The 17571-nt window shown below is 37.0% G+C and overlaps 1 pseudogene; it reads right to left on the bottom strand.

Annotated features, from left to right (window-relative positions):
* Positions 1-10327: 10327 nt before the first annotated feature.
* On the bottom strand, positions 10328-13540 carry LOC118036225 (beta-glucosidase 12-like; annotated as a pseudogene).
* Positions 13541-17571: the final 4031 nt, after the last annotated feature.

Genomic DNA, 17571 nt, shown 5'->3' with positions numbered 1-17571 from the left:
CTTTGCAAATAAAGTCTAAGGTACTTGATTATTGGAAATGAGGATAAAGCTCTTGAAAGCTTTAGAGTCATTATATTATCTCTCTAAGTTGAGAATAATTGGGATGTTTAACCTAATGGGTAGCCAACCCTTTGTATATATATATGTAGGGCAATATACAATAGTAATGGTGGAGTTTACCACACAAGAGTATGTCTACAGTATTTCTTATATAAGTATATTCTATAATATGCCCCCTCAAGCTGAGGGTGGAGGATCAACTCGAAGCTTGAAACGAAAAGCAGTAAATGAAGAAGTAGGAAGTGGCTTGGTGAAGACATCAGCAAGTTGATCCTGAGAGGAAATAAAACGAATCTGAATCTCCTTCTTTACAACTCTATCTCGGACAAAATGATAATCGACCTCAACATGTTTTATGCGAGCATGAAAAACAGGATTCGCAGACAAATAAGTGGCACCAAGGTTGTCACACCAGATAATAGGAGCAGAAGCAGATGGAAGCTGGAGATCTGTTAATAAGTACTGAAGCCAAATAACCTCAGCAGTGCCATCAGCTAAGGCTTTGTACACAACTTCAGTAGAAGAGCGAGCAATTGTGCGTTGTTTACTGGATTTCCATGAAATCGGCGTCTGACCAAAAAACATAAGGTAACCACCCGTAGATTTTCTGTCCTCAACACTGCCTGCCCAATCTGCATCTGTAAAACCATGTAAGGCAAAAGAAGAACTGTGAGTAATATGTAAGCCATGTGATGTCGTACCCCGAAGATAACGCAAGATGCGTTTCACGACAGCCCAATGAGAATCTGTAGGAGCATGCATAAACTGATAGACTCTGTTAACAGTAAAGCAAATATCTAGGCACGTAAAAGTGAGATACCGAAGTGCACACACAATTTGACGAAAGCGGGTAGCATTAGAAAACAATGGATTGGGCAGAATGGTAGCTTTGGATGTAGAGATAGGAGTATCAACAGGTTTGCAAGATAACATACCAGCCCAAGTGAGGATGTCAAGTATATATTTATGTTGGCGGAGCATAAGACCCATACTAGTAGACTGAACCTCAATACGTAAAAAATAATGAACAGAACCCAAGTTGCAAAGCTTAAATTCTGAGCTTAGTAGTTGAATGAGGCATTGGAGCAGAAGAGAGTTACTACCCGTAAGCAGAATATCATCAATGTAGACCAAAAGATAACAAATATCAACACCAACAGAGAAGATAAACAATGAAGTATCCACCTTAGAGGCACGAAAACCAATAGATAATAGTAAATCATTCAGACGAGTGTACCAAGCCCGTGGAGCCTATTTTAAACCATGTAGAGATTTATGCAATTGGCAAACATGAGAGGGGAGAGCAGAATGAGCAAAACCTTGAGGTTGTTTCATGTAGACCTCCTCATCAAGAACACCATTGAGGAAGGCATTATGGATGTCAAGCTAATGAATTTTCCAACCACACGAAACTGCAACGGAGAAGACTAATCTGACGATTGCCTGTTTGATGACAGGACTAAAAGTTTCAAAGTAATCAATACCTTCTTGCTGAGTGAAACCTCTAGCAACCAGACGCGCCTTATATCTCTCGATGCTTCCATCAGATTTGCGTTTAATCTTGTATACCCACTAACTACCAACAACATTCATGGAGGGGTGAAACGATACTAAGGTCCAAGTTCTGTTTGCGTGTAAGGCCTGAATTTCCTCATGCATAGCACTATGCCACACCTCATATCTGTTAGCATCATTAAAAACAAATGACTCATGAGAGGGAGGAGAAACTACCCCGCTGAACGAGTCAACAGAGGTTGCGGTAGTGGTTGTGGACAATGTTGTCTTAGGCTGCCATGGACGAAGAATCATGGGATGTTAACGAGTAGCTGGGCATGGAGAAGTGTGACCTGTACCTGGAAGATGTTGAAGAGTATATGAGGAGGCCTACACAGAGCTGTAGACCAACTGGAGAAGCAATGGAGGGACTGGTCGGCATTGCAGACACTGGTGAGGCTACGGTAGATCTAGGATGATCTTTTGCAGAACCAGGCTGCTCTGTTGCAGCAGACCTAAGAACATGCACATCCGGTGATGGAGAACCTATTCCTGCACAATGATCATTGGAAAGACAAGTATATGGTGACAGTATGGCAGTGTGGGATGGTGATGAAGGGGTGGCAGAATCTATGGGCAAAGGGGTAGTCTGGTAGGGTACGGCAGAGGGCAAAATTGGGTTGTGGTTAGGGCCGATTTGGTAAGTAGCAGGCTGAAAGGATGGAGGAGGGTTCAAGGATGGAAGATAGGTAGGTGGGGTGGGAGGTACTAGTGAGGCCGTTACCTGTTCAGACTTTGCAAAAGGAAAGATATTTTCATGAAAACGAACATGACATAAGACATAAATACGATCAGATTCTAAGTCAAGGCAACGATAACCGAGATGGGATGAGCTATAACCTAAAAACACACACAAGAAGAAGACCGAAAATCTAATTTATAAGCATGATATGGACGCAAAAAGGGAAAACAAAGACACCCAAAAGCACGTAGGAAGTTAAAATCAGGAGTGCGTGGAAACATACACTCAAACAAAGATGTATTTTAAAGAACAAGAGTAGGCATGCGATTAATAAGGTAGACCGATGATTTAAAAGCATAGTTCCAAAATCGCAAAGGGGCATTACACTGGCCTAAAAGGGTTAGGCCAGTTTCGACAATATATCGATGACGACGTTCAACAATGCCATTTTGTTCATGAGTATGAGGACAAATTAACCGATGATGAATACCAATGGTCTAAAAACATTTATTTAATTTATAATATTCATCGCCCTAATCAGTTTGAACATATTTAATTATAAGAGAAAACTGACGTTCAACAAGTGTTTAAAAACGTTGAAAAATGGAAAAGACATCAAATTTCACAATAAGCGGATAATACCATATATGTTTGGTATACGCATCGACAAAAATAACAAAATAGCAAGCCATTAGAAGAAAACATAGGGGCAGGACCCCAAACATCACTAAAAATTAATTCAAGTGGGGCAGAAGTTTTGTGACTCGTAGGTTGTAATAAAAAATAGGATGACTTTCCTAAAGGACAAGCTTAACACTGAGTAAGAGAACGTCTAGAAGTACATACGATTTTATTGCCAGAAACTAACAAATTGAAAATGCGAGGGGTTGGATGACCTAAACAACGATGCCACAGGTCAGCAGTTGCAGAGATGCAAGGAGACTAAAAAGCTTGAGGAACTGACATGGCAGAAGACTCAGAGAGGACATAAAGACCATCATGACTCTGACCGGAAAGGAGAACTTCCTTGGTGACGAGATCCTTCACATAAAACATAGAAGCGTGAAATTCAAAATAAACATGGTTATCACAACAAAATTTTTGAACAGATAACAATGGTTTGGTAATGTGAGGCACATGGAGAACATTAGATAATGTAAACATGCGTTTTGGAGAATGTAATTTAGTATGTCCAACATGGGATATGTCAAGGCCCTTACCGTCACCAACATGCAAATAATCATTACCAAGATAGGGTGTAAAATCATCAGAGATCCAAGATCAGGTGTGACGTGTTGATTTGCGCCGGTGTTGAGGAACCAAGTTGCAGTAGAAATATTCCCAACAGCAAGATGTGTAGAGGGCTGCAGAGAGCTGCTACGAAACTGGGAATAATGGGGAGCTGTGTGCCCAAAACCGGAGCACAATTGGCAGCGTACAGGCTGCTGTCTAGACCACTGCCCAGCATTGGAATCGTGCCTAGTCTGCTGCCAGTGGTTTAGCCGCCAATCTGCAGCAGATTGGCCCTTATTCTGGGAAGTGGAACGGTTGCTGTGGGGACGCCAATTACCTCTAGAGCAACCTCTGTTGTGGCTGAAGTTGGGGTTGTGATGAGACATAGCATGGTGTGCAGAAAACTGTGGTGTTGGCAGCAGAGGTGGCTGGTGTAGGAGAGAAGAAGAAGACAGCAAAGAGGGAGCGGCAACCATGGAATGAAAAGAGTTCTTGTGCAGAAATTCATGGGTATGAAGGTGGCTGTGAAGATCTATATAGGATAGCGATTCTGCCTTGGTTATGAGACTCGTTACCAAGTCTTTGAACTCACCATGAAGGCCATGACACACATAAAGATTGAAATCTTCAAGAGACATGGAGCGACCAGCAGCAGCCAATTCATCAAATAATGATTTTGCTAGCTACATGTATAGACTAGCCGATAAGTCACCTTGCTGAAGGTCTTAAAAGGAGCCATGGAGTTGCATGATGCGAGAATTAAATGGAAAGGCAAGTGGTTTCTCAAGAGTGCGCCAAACACAATACGAAGTAGAATAATCTACCACGAGATGCAACACATCCACGTAGAGAGAGGAGAGCAAAGCACTCAAAATAAGTTGATCTTGTTGCTTCCAACGAAGAAAAGAAGGGCTGATGGTAGAGGAAGAACCAACAGAGCTGTCAAAATATGAGATGGAGGACACGACACTAAGCCATCAACGAAGTGAAAAACACTTTGACCAAGGAGATATGGCTTCATCTACATTCTCCAATAAAGATAATTTGTGTTCGTAAGCTTTAGCGAAACAACATGGTGAGTGTTCACTAAAGGAACAATAGTTGTAATGTGGGTTCCCATGAGAGGTAAAGGAATGACAGGGACTTGGGAGGAAGAATCAGAGACAAGCTCTGCAAGTGGAGGCTGCTGTAGGGAGGAAAAAGCACCAGGGACAGCAGCTTGGGGATGGCTGGCTAGCTGTGCTCCGCCACCTGTGGAGAAGGAGAAGTCAGCGGCAACAATAGAATCCATGTAGAGAAAGTAAAGAGAGGGCCGATTGCAAAGGCAGGAAGGGAGAAAAGAGTTCTGACGGCAGAAGGCTCTGATACCAAGTTGAGAATAATTGGGAGGCTTAATCTAATGGGTAGCCAACCCTTTGTGTGTGTGTGTGTGTGTGTGTGTGTAGGGAAATATACAATAGTAATGGTGGAGTTTACCACACAAGAGTATGTCTACAATATTTCCTATATAAGTATATTCTATAATACTCTAAAACTAAATAAATTTTATTTTTACTGTTTTTGTCTTTATATCCGACCTGGTCAGTGATAACCATTGGTTCAAGAAGATCATTTCAAGTCCATATGCATCCTTGATAACTCCCCTGCCCAAAAATTGGGTTAGCTCACTAGGTAACAAAGGTTATTGATCATATTCTAAGTGTTTCCATATATAAGCATATGCCTTGATGAAAGTTGTAGCAGATTTCCTATCAAGAATTCCATGATGACAAACGATGCTAATAGAAAACCCTTTGTTAGGAAACACTGTTATTTGCAAAGCAATCACTGAAGCTTTAGTGTCAGATGTAGGTAGCTTAGGGAAATATGGAAACGATTTGATGGCTTGTCGAGTTTCATTCCTGAGAGATGACCCATGTCTGCATTTGACTCGGCTATGGTTTGTGAAATTGCATCACTTGAAGTGTATAAGAGGATGGGTTTGGGGAGTTTTCTAGCCACACTAGGTGGACAACAAGTGGGAGAAAGTGGAATAGTGTTTGGGAGAGTAATTTTTTTAGCCTGGGGAGTATTACTAAATTGAATAAGGTTTAACTTGACTCGGTGAGCTCATAAAATATAATTCGCTGAGCTAGAGGAAATTTGAACCAAGCAATGCCTAGGAAGGTGAGAGGGAGAGAGGAGTCAATGACCGACTCGAGTGAGTTGCAGGTTGGGGCAACTTGGCAGAGTTCTAGAATTTTCACAAATCTTGGGGATCCATGAAATATATAGAAGCTAGACTCGATTAGTTGAGAACTCCAAAACTTGTTCATAATCTCTTATATTGTGCTGTAGCATTTTATTACTGGTACTAGTTACATTTAAGGTAAGATAAAACATAGGTGAAGTTCACATTAAACCTACATTAAAGAACAAGAGTTACATAATAATATTAATGTAACTATAGTCTGTATGTTATCTCTATTTGTAAACCATTTAATTAGCATGCAATGGATGTCAGAATTGTCGCACGTCACCTGCGCAGCGTCCGATGACGATTTGTTTTTCGTTTGTATTTGCTTGATTGATTTCTTTGGAGTCGTCACCACCTAGTATTTTGGTCGCTAGGAACCCTAACTCGTCTTTCAGAGATTCTAAGGCAAGGGACTCGTTGCGTAAAGGGAAGGTATTAGCACCCCTAGTACGCCCTACCTAAGGTAAGTTGCTTGGTGTTTGGTTTGCCTTATAATTGCTATGGTGTTGGTGTTTTCTAATCCCATTAGTTTTTCTAGGTTTGATTCAAACTAAATTTATTAAGATAGAAATTCAAGGAGATTCCATGAACTCGTAAATCGCAAGGAAGAGGGACAAAAATTAGAAATCTAAAGAAATTCAGGGCGCTTTAAAAGCCTATTTTTACCTTCGTGTTTCATACTCTCACGGCTCGTAAATCGTGGAGTCAAAAATTGAAGTGTCCTTGATTATAATCAAGGCTTCTTTCAAGGATGTGTGGTGATTTATTATTCGTAGAAAATTATTTTGGATATTTACCACCGAGGGCTTCTTTATCCAAATATTAACAACGAATAATAACAAGTTATTCCCAATAATATTTTGGATATTCACCCTTTTGGGACTTCTTTATCCAAACATTAATGGTGAATAATAGATGATTTCTCCCTAAAATGAAATTTTTATATTTTTTGAAATATTAGCCAATACTCTTTGGAGTCTTACAAACATGTTGTAAAATCCAGAAAATGCAAGAAAATAATTTTTGTGTTTAAGAAAATGCATTTGAAAACACATTTTCAAAAACTTTTAATATTTTTTTCATAAAAAAAACGTTCAAAACATGTTAGGGTATTGGTCGTATGCAACACACAAATTAATATATATATATATATATATATATATATTTTTTTTTTGGCAAAAAAAAAAAAAACAAACATCACATTTAATTGCAATTAAAGACAACAAACTGCGTATATATTCTCAAAATTTACAAGAAAACTGAACAGTCCAAAAAATCAAGGATGACCCCTCGAAGCCAAACATAAACTTTTTTTTTCTTTTCTGCCAGCAGGACACCCGCGTGAACAGTTACTGGTGAATTAAAATTTACATGCACAGTAACTGGGTGAATTAAAAAGTTGCACCACTGGAGGAGAAGAAACTGGAGACGGAATGAAGGGACAAAGGTGATGGCGAAGGCCTGCTGGTCCGTCTCTCTGGTTTTCATCTGTTTATCTTCTTTCCTTCTGCTCGTCCTTCATCTCATTTCGTGTCTGTCTTGTCTCTACTGAGAAGAAATGGTTGCTGCTGCTGTGGGGCTCGGTGGAGGCTGGTCTGAGGCTTCGTTGACAGAGAGGGCTGCTTCAGGTGCAGGGGAAGAAATGGCCGAGAGAGGGGAATGCCAGGAGGGGGACTGGTTTTGGGTGCTCTCTCTCTCTCTCTCTCGTTCTTGTCCGAAGATAATGGAAATGAGCGGGCTGTCGGGATGAGTGGGATGAGGAAATCGGGGAAGGTGTTTGGCTATGGGTAAAAGGAAAAAAAGGTTCTGTAGGGGAAGAAGAAGTGAGGGAGGAGATCTGGTTTTGGCCGACTGAGAGAGAGACTGTTGATCAATGGCCGGCTGAAGAGGGAAACCAAGAATTCTCAAAGGCCAAAGCAACGTTTTCTCTAGTTTGGCTAAAGAGAGGAGAGCTCGTGATGGAGAGTCAGCCAGATGAAGGAGAGGGGCTAGTCTCCGTGTAACAGAGGGGGGAAATAGGCAAAGAGCGTGTCGGGGCTCTCTGTTTTTTTGTTTTCTTTTTCGAAGGTAGGGGGGCGGCGGCTCGTGTTAGGTGTGGCAGAGGGCTAAGGGATGAAGCCTAGAAGGAGGGATGTCTGCTGTGTTTTATTTTATTTTTTTTAAAAGAAAAATCAGAGAGGAGGCTATGGCTGAGGAAGAGAAACGACTTTTGGTATTTTTTTTTTTTTTTTTTTTTTTTTTTGTGTTTGGCTCTCCTCTTTTGAAGAAAATTGCCCTTTGTAAATATGTTTTTTTTTTTTTTATGATTGGATGTTCATTTATATAGAAAATTTTTACATGTGTTATTTAAGGAAATACTGCAATAATTATTGCAGATATTGTCTTCTATAATCATCACCAACAAATTCCATATATAGGATATTTTATATTGAATTGATTATTTTCCTAATAACCAGCACGAATCAAATCATATATCTATTGTATTTTATATTGCAGTAATTATATGATTTAATAATTATCTCCTTGACATATTGCTTCCTTAATATTAGCCCTGATGCTCTATGTTATCGCCACATGTAAACCTTTATTATTATTATTATTATTTTAAAAAAACATTTATCAAAACATATGTCAAAAATGGGTAACAACAAACATGTTTCAAAATTTTTAACAAATTTGTAAGCACTTTAATTGGATTAAGCTATTATACTAAGACAATGAACTTATTGAACAATTTTCTAAATTTATTAATCTTTTTCTTAGAATTAGTGTTTCAATGAATGTAACTCATTAATACTTAATTATACTTAAATACTTTGCAATCAAAACCACTTGAACAATCCTTTTTAACAAGAACTAACTTTCCGAAACGAATTTCATCAACTATTAATATACAAATATTAATCAATGCTATCAAATCAATAAAATGTTTTGAAGTATTTTTTCCTACCTATAAACTGAACATGCATGATATTATTTTATTTGCATTCATCAAATTTTTATCCAAGTACAAGAATATATTTTTATAAAAAACATGGGGAGTTTTGGCAAAAGCATCTCCTCAACATTATTTTTTTTCATCGGTATACTTAACATTGTACCAAGGTTTGCGATTTACATAAAGACTAATTAATAGATTTAGAGAATTGCTCAATAAGTTCGTTGTTTCAGTATAATAGCATAATCCAATTAAATGGTTTACAAGTATAGGTGACCTACAAGCTCTAGTTTGGTTAGTAGTATTATGTAACTCTTGGTCTTTAATGTGAACTTAACGAGCATGTTTTTATTGGCTAATATCAATGCTAACGTTGTTATTTGTATTCCACTATTAAACCTTCAACTTACAAACATCTCTCATCTAAGCTAACTTATTGATCATGTCATTTGATTCTTTTGCATGTAACAATACATTTGCTTTTAAGATCATCAACAAGAATCAATATTGAGATTTAGAAATTGGATCGCGGACTCTTTCTTCTTACTTTTTTTTTTCTTTTGATTTTTTTTTAATTTTTCTTTTTATAAATCAATATAAAAGAAAAATACAAGAAAAAAAAATAAAAAATCAAATAAAAAGGTTTTAAACTCTCCTAATTAATCCCATTTTTTTTTACCCCTCACAGCGTTGAGGCTGGTTGGAGAGATGATGTGAGGGAATTCAATATGGTGGAGAAAATAGTGTTAAGCTCTCCTTTAACAAAAAGAAAATTTCAAGAAAGATAGAAAAAAATATGAAGAAGAGGATGAGATCGAGACTAAGAAGAATTAAAGCGAACAAGAGAAGATGCCATTCTGCATCAATTGTAATTTCATCATAAAAACTTCAATGAAATATATTATTGCATACAACTTATACTAGTACAATTCAGGGTAGAATAGAAAAGGTTGAAGCAACTGGTGCCGAGGCTACTATAGCAGCACAATGGTTCCAAATTTGGTCACCCTTAGCTGCAACAAAAGTTACCGTTTCCTTTGGAACTTTTATAATGAACTTAAACCTCCAATAAAATTTAACGAAGTTCATAAATATTTGTTTTTGGACCTTTTTTCTTCAAATTGAATTTTTTTTGTCAACATGGCTCTTCATATGTCAAAAATATACTGTATATTTTCAATCTTTGTATTTCCTAACCTCCTCAACCAAGTTTTAGCTATTTCCGACACCCTCCTCTCAATGTTATAATGTTTTTAGATTTCTTTTAAGTTTTTAGTCCGAATATATATTTTGAGATTTTTTGAAAGAGAAAAGATGAATTTGAAGAATAACCCAAAAATAGGTTATGACATACCTGCTTATTCATTTCATAATCACAAACACATTTGGTCTAGATTTGTTGCTTGATAGGATATATCTTGGTGTTGCCATAGAAATATGCTAGCCTTATTTCATCAATAGGAATATCTTGTCTTTTGCAATCTCATGGTCTTTTCGGCTTGTCCATTTCATTTGTATTCGTTTTCATTGATCATCCATTTCTTTTATTTTTTTTTAGGGTCAAATATTACGTTTTTCTTTCTGAAAAAAAAACAACTAATATTAAACAAACCATAATCAATGATGGTGCAGAAGATTTGTATTATTATTAAACGAATCATAATCAATATTAATCGAATGAAAAAATGATACAACAGTAAAATAATCAAATTAAATTCTAAAACCATAATTAAACAAAACAAAGGAAAACCAGAACCATGAATTTTTATTCTTAACCACAGCCTTGAATGAATGAAGTGGTGACCAAATTCTGCTGAATTAATTAATGCTGAGAGCTCTATCTCTCAGCCGTTAAAGCCCAATTTGCAGATGCTAACAACTTTGACTTCAGATCCTGCCGAAGGAATTCAGGCGTTTCTTGGCCTTTTAGCATCCCGAACCAAACTATCTTCAATTTTTGACGTTTCATTAGAAGTAATCAGAGGATACGTATGTGGAATAGGGCTGTGGGAGTCTCTTCTAAGAAACTGCTTGAACCACTTGACTGATTTTTTAGGATATCGTTTCAAATCATTTTTGAAATCAACATAGTAGAGGCCGAACCTCACAGCATAACCACTTCCCCATTCGAAATTGTCCATTAAAGACCAAGCAAAAAATCCCTTAACATCAACACCATGCTCACTGCAATAAATAGATATTGAATCCCAGTTAGACGGATTTTGGTAACCTAATAATATAATTGTTGCTATGGATTAAAAAAACTTATTATCAATGATCATTAGTTAATAAATGAAAAAAATTAACTCACTTGATGGATCTCAAAACATTCTTGAGGTGGTCTTTGTAAGATTTTTCTCTTATGGGATCATTAAGAGCTTCCTTTAGTGATGAAGCATTGCTATTTACGTCATCAACCCCTGAAAAAAAATCAGTAAAATAAAGCATTAAGAACACACTTTAGTGTTAGAGAAGTACTAAGAAGCTTCAACGTAGCACAATGTATGATCGTTCATTTCAACCATACCATTCTCAGTAATGTAAATTGTTGGGTTCCCGTATTGGTCTTTGGTGTAATTCAAAAGCCTGCTGATGCCTTCGGGATAAATATAAAGCCATTTTACACCAGCCTGTGGACCTATTGGGATTCCATCTCTCTCTCCTGCAAAATTAAGAAAAAACAGAGAAAATGAATGAATTAATACTTGATAAAAACATCATCTAATTGATGTTATGTAATTGGAAAAAAATAAGATGAATAAGAAAGAAAAGATATCAATCATTAGTTACCTGTCCAACTAGCACGAGCATCGGACATGAATCCAACACTCTGATAATTTGCATCAATATTTTGAGCATAATATGTTGTGTAGTAATTAATTCCAATAAAATCATACGATCCCTTCAGCATCTTAGATTCCTCGGCAGTGAACTCGGGCAATCTTCCACCAACAAAATCATGCATGTTACGTGGATAGTCACCATTAGTTAAAGGATCCATGAACCTGCCAACATGAAGAAAAACACTGATTACCTTCTGTTTATACATATATACCAGGTCTTCTCTAGCAGAATTAAGAGTTCAGAAAGTACTTTTGAATTTGATATATATAAAAAAATACTAACCAGCCAAGCATGAAGTCGAGGCTTCTTTTGGTTGCATTTTGATCAGCTTCACTGTTTGAGTAAGGTTCAAACCAGTGAGAAACAAGTGTTATCCCAATCTGTCCACCTTGACATGACTGATATTTTTTCCTTGTATAGTTTCACTGCCGCAGCATGAGCAAGCAACAAATGATGGCTAACCGTATACACTTCAGTGGCACCAGTGTTTAAGGATCGGTGTGGATCATTTACAACGACAGAAATCCTACCGGGTGCCATCGTGCCCATGTCATAACCTTGAACACTGAACATCCATGGCTCGTTCAAAGTAATCCACTTCTTCACTCGGTCTCCAAACTTTTGGAAACAAAGGTCGACAAAGTCTCGGAAATCATTTCTGGAAACCAATGTTTTATGTGAGAAAATTTATAGGAATGCTTTAAATTTTAGAGAAGCATAGGTCCACAAAGTCTCCAGAATGACAGATTAGATTATAATATTTCGAAGCTACAACAAGTTTGGATATTTGAAGCATCATTAACGAAAGGTTGCTACTTACACAATGTTAGGACTTAAGAAACCACCATATTTATCTTCTAAAGCTTGTGGGGTATCCCAGTGAAAGAGAGTGACGTAAGGCTGCAAACCTATATATTTACAAAACATCATATATATTAATCAGATGGAGCGCACAAGATAAACCTTTTGTTGGATACGAATTTTCGCATCGATTTTTGGCAAAATGTGATGATTAATTGAAGGGAAGGGAAAGGTCATAACCATTCTTAAGGAGGTCATCAATGAGATCGTTATAAAATTTGATGCCTTCTTCGTTTACTCCAGCACTTAACCTGCCATCTGCATTTTCCAAAAAAAAATCCAATGGAAAGCTATATATCAAATGGAAATTCAGTAAGTGAAAACAGATGTCAAAGTCAAATCCTGCTATTGTGATTACTATTATCACTATGTTAAGAACAAATTTCAAAAAAATATAAAACTTACGTGGTAATACTCTAGACCAAGAAAATGGAGAATCTGAAAGCATCCATTCCCATTTCTTTCATTCTTTGCACATCTTCCTGTTACATTTATCAATTTTTTTTAAGAACAATTACACTTGCATACATCATATAGTTAACCACAACGAAAATATGATGAAGAACTCCCATACCTTATAGCGATGATAGAAATCAACAGCTACATTTCCGTTGCTATGATCATTTATTCTCTCTGCAAACGTTGAAAGTAATATTATTTAATTTTAAAGTTAATAATGGTGGTTTATTTAGGACATTAACATAATTCTATTCAACTTTTAGCGAGGGAAGTACAAATTTTAATGAGAGAGATTGGTACCTGTATGTTCCTCAGTGAAAGTGTCCCATATAGCCGGTCCTCTACCATGTTTGTTTGTTTCACCTTCGTACTGCATATCATAATAAAATAATAACGAAAAATTAATTAACATAACTAGTATTATTTTAAACAATGTTCTGCTGTCCCCTCCTAATTGCTGCACTAGAAGCAGCAAAATTTAGAGTCTGGATGTACCTGGTAAGCTGATGAGGATGTTCCGAAAACAAAATCATCTGGGAAAGAATAACGGCTGAAGTCATCAATGCTTCCCATTGCAGTCTAAGTATTGAAGCTGGCACTTGGATAAATAAGGCTTTGGCACTTGGATAAATAAGGCTTGGGTTTAGTGTGTGAAACAGAGGTTTGTTTGGGTACAAAAAGAATGTAACGCAAGTTTTGTAAATGAGGCAGAGATTCTGTGCTTTTCCTTTTCCTCGATAGGAGAGATGGTGAGTTACAGAGATTTGATGTAGAGATTTGATGCAAGATGGCATGGATGGAACGGCCATTTTATAGGGCAATTCCAGCGTGTACAAGCAGCATTTTCTTGACTTTTTTTTCTTTCTTTTTTTAGTTTAAATTAAGGAATATTGATTTCTTTGACTTTGACAAAGTTATCTCATAATGCTTATCTTTTTCTCCATTTTTTTATTGTCTTGGTGAGAACGCATTACTTCATAATTTCTAAGAAGTTTCAAATAATCAAAATAAGTTTTTGGGTTAGAGGAAAAAATGAATCGTATGGAAGAATTTCAAAATTAGACATTTGAAGGTATTTTAGGACACATCCGTGTGTCATGCACGACCATTTTAATAAAAATCAAACAATTTCGTTACATGCGTGCGTTCCTCGTTTGCCAATTACCACTAGCTATGGATAAAACGTGCATATATACAAAATCAAGCTGCCTAGCTCTGCCGGGTCCCATAACAATAGCCTCTTTGTTTTCACCCATCCACATGGTGGTGGCTTCCTAAAATCTTTCCTTTTCCACGAAGACAATACAACAGTCCCCAATTAAAAATTGTATTCAAAAAATTTTACACTGTTGGTCTGTTTATAATAATAAAAAAATTCTTTTGAGCAAAGAGGTTCTTATATTATCATGTAAGAAACCTAACAATTTTAATATCAATATAAAAATTAAAGAAACTATCTTTTTATTTAATATTGGAATTACATCTTACGTATATTATAGAATAGGATTCTAATATAGGATGTTGTAATCATTACAGTTACTCATGTATCTATCAGAATAGGATTCTAATATAGGATGTTGTTACAAATAATCTTATTTTTGAAGATTAACAATTGAAAGATATGTAAAGTAGGATGACCTAGTCGACGATGCCATAAATCGGCAGAGGCAGAAGAGCAGGGAGACCAATAGGCTTGAGGAACTGACGTGACAAAAGACTTGGTCAGGGCATAGAGACCATCTTTGCTCTGACCTGAGAGAAGGACTTCATGGGTGTTGAAATCCTTGACATAAAACACACGAGGGTGAAATTCAAAATAAACATTATTATCAAGACAAAATTTCTGAACAGAGAGCAGAGGTTTTGTGATTGCAGGAACATGAAGAACATTAGATAAGGTGAAAGAACGATGTGGTGTATATATTTTTGTATGACCAAGATGAGATATAGGAAGGCCCTTACCATCACCAACATGCAAATTATCATTACCAAGGTACGGTTCTGAAGCGGTCAAGGTGGCAAGATCAGGTGTGACGTGTTGATTGGCACCGGTATCTGGAAACCAATCAACAGAACCGGTTGAGGAGAGATTGCGCTGCACCAGGTTGGCAGTAGGTTGTTGGCCATAACCTCGTTGCTGGAATTGAGGGCAATGGGGAGCTGTATGGCCGAAATTCTGACACAGTTGACAGCGTGGATTCTACCCCCTATTACGCTGCCAAGAGCCTTGCCTATTGTCACCGAAGGAGGAGTTTTGGAAGCTGCGGTGATCAGGTCTGGAGCCAGCAAATCGGTTGCCTCTGCTGTTGGACTGGTTGGGACGCCAGCCACCGTTGAAGCGGCCCCTACTACGGCCAAAATTGCCAAAAGTCTGGCGCTGTGCAACAAGAGCAGAAGATGGAATGCTGGGTGTGGGCAGCAGAGGAGCATGTATGGAAGTAGAAGATTTGTGAAGAAATTCATGTGTGAGGAGATGGCTGTGAAGATCTGCATATGATAAAGGTTCAGCCTTGGTAATAAGACTGGTAACTAAGTCTTTAAACTCTCCCCGAAGACCACGAAACACATATAAATTGAAATCTTCAAGTGAAACTGGCCGACCAGTAGCGGCCAATTCATCAAATAAGGCCTTCGTTTTTTGCATAAATTGAGTTACTGATTCATCACCCTGTCGAAGATCCTGAAGAGAGCCGTGAAGTTGCATAATACGAGAGTTGGAGGTGGAAGCGAGAGCTCGCTCAAGAGTGCCCCAAGCTAAACAAGAACTTTGACAACCAACAACAAGATGCAAAACTTCCATAGATAGGGAGGAAAGAAGAGCACTTAGAATGAGTTGGTCCTGTTGTTTCCAGGTTTGAAAAAGCGGATTTACCTGAAGAGAGATACCATCATGGGCAAGAACATGTGTTGATGGACATGTGTTGGAGCCATCAACAAAACCAAAAACTCCTTGGCCTAGGAGATAAGGTAGCATTTGCATACGCCAATATAAATAATTGGTGTTTGTTAATTTGAGGGAGATGACTTGATGAGTGTGAGAAAGAGAGATAATGCTTGCGGTAGTAGAGGCAGCAAACATGGGCTGCAAGAGGAGGCGTTCACCAGCCATGGCAGAGGAGAATCCAGGCGGTGACGTAGTAGAGGAAAGTAGAGGAGGCACTGCAAGAGAAGAGGGCTGCACTGTTGGAGAAGAAGAAAGCTGGACTGCTGGTGCTGCAGAATTTGAAGATGTATGTGGTGGCTGTTCCATTGAAAAAGGGAGGTTGGGAGGCTATGAGAAAATTAGGTTTAATTTATTTTAGGGCTTTGTAGCTCTGATACCAAGTTGAGAATAATAGAATGTGTTGGGTTGTGCCTTAGCCAACCTTCCTATTTATATAGAGGCAGTAGAACACTGCAGTAACTGTAATGATTACAACATCCTATATTAGAATCCTATTCTGATAGATACATGAGTAACTGTAATGATTACAACATCCTATATTAGAATCCTATTCTATAATAACGTATAAGTTCCTAATTCCCGATATTAAAGTAGAATTTTTTGTATTTTGAATTTAATATCGGAAATACATCTTACGTATAAGTTCGTAATCCTACATACTAAGAAAGAACAAGATAATTTTATATTTTTGAAATATAGGTGAAGTTCTCATGACTTTAATAAGCTAATTATTAAATTCAAAATGCATGCAGATATATAAGACTATTTTTTGTGATTTTTTTAATATGATAAATTATGCAAATATAATTTATTTATGAGAGACTTAGCCATATGCAAATTAAAATAGAAATTGTATTTTTTAAAGAAAGATTTTTTTGTTGTTTTGTTTTTGCGGGAGAGAACTAATTCGTTTACTACTAAAAAAGCACTTTGCTTTCAAATATTAAATATGAAAGGATGAAAGTTAAAGGGGGGAAATCAAAATTGATTGCAAAAATTGCCATTAAACCTTTCAAAATTTGACTAAAGCCACAACTATATATATATATAGTAACTACAACTATATATATATATATATATATATATATGCATTTTCCAGTATGCTATCAGATCATGCTATAGCTAATGCCTGAACCTTTTTTTCAAAGCTTCCTCAACAATAAAAAACTGGAAAAGGAAGTTTGGCAAATTTACCTTCTAAACAAGTGGTGCAGACTGATTTTGAGGTATGTGAAGTAAACGGAATTTGGGAATAGGATACAAGCTAGCTCTACACAGTCCCTTGAAAAGAATACTCCTTGTGATCTTGTCATGAATCCAAAATCCAAATGCATCACAAATAAATTTGTAATTGTTATCTTTACATAACCTATGAACCAATAGAAAATGTTAAGACAACTTAGGCATATGCAAAACTTGTTTTAATTGTAAAGAGCAATGTGGAACATCCAAAATACAAGAGCCAATACTAGAAATGCTCAAACCTGAACCCCTGCAGCAGTGATGGTTTCAGAGCTCTCAATGCTTGATCTTGTGATCCTCTACATCCGCACTCTCTAGTTTCTACTTCTGTTTCTGGCTTTATTATCTTCTCATTCATGCAATTCTTTCATGCTCTTTGATATATCCACTATCTATTTGATATATTGTCTCACTGAAAAATTCTTCTTTTACTCTTTGAGTTTCTACTTTAAATTCATGCATTCTAAAAAATGGTGACTACTTCTCAACTCTAGATTGTTCAATCTCCTATTACTTCT

The sequence above is a fragment of the Populus alba genome, chromosome 4, assembly GCF_005239225.2.
Source record: "Populus alba chromosome 4, ASM523922v2, whole genome shotgun sequence".
NCBI classification, from domain to species: domain Eukaryota; kingdom Viridiplantae; phylum Streptophyta; class Magnoliopsida; order Malpighiales; family Salicaceae; genus Populus; species Populus alba.
The sequence above is the reverse complement of the archived record's forward strand: the minus strand, read 5'-3'. Positions and strand labels throughout refer to the sequence as shown.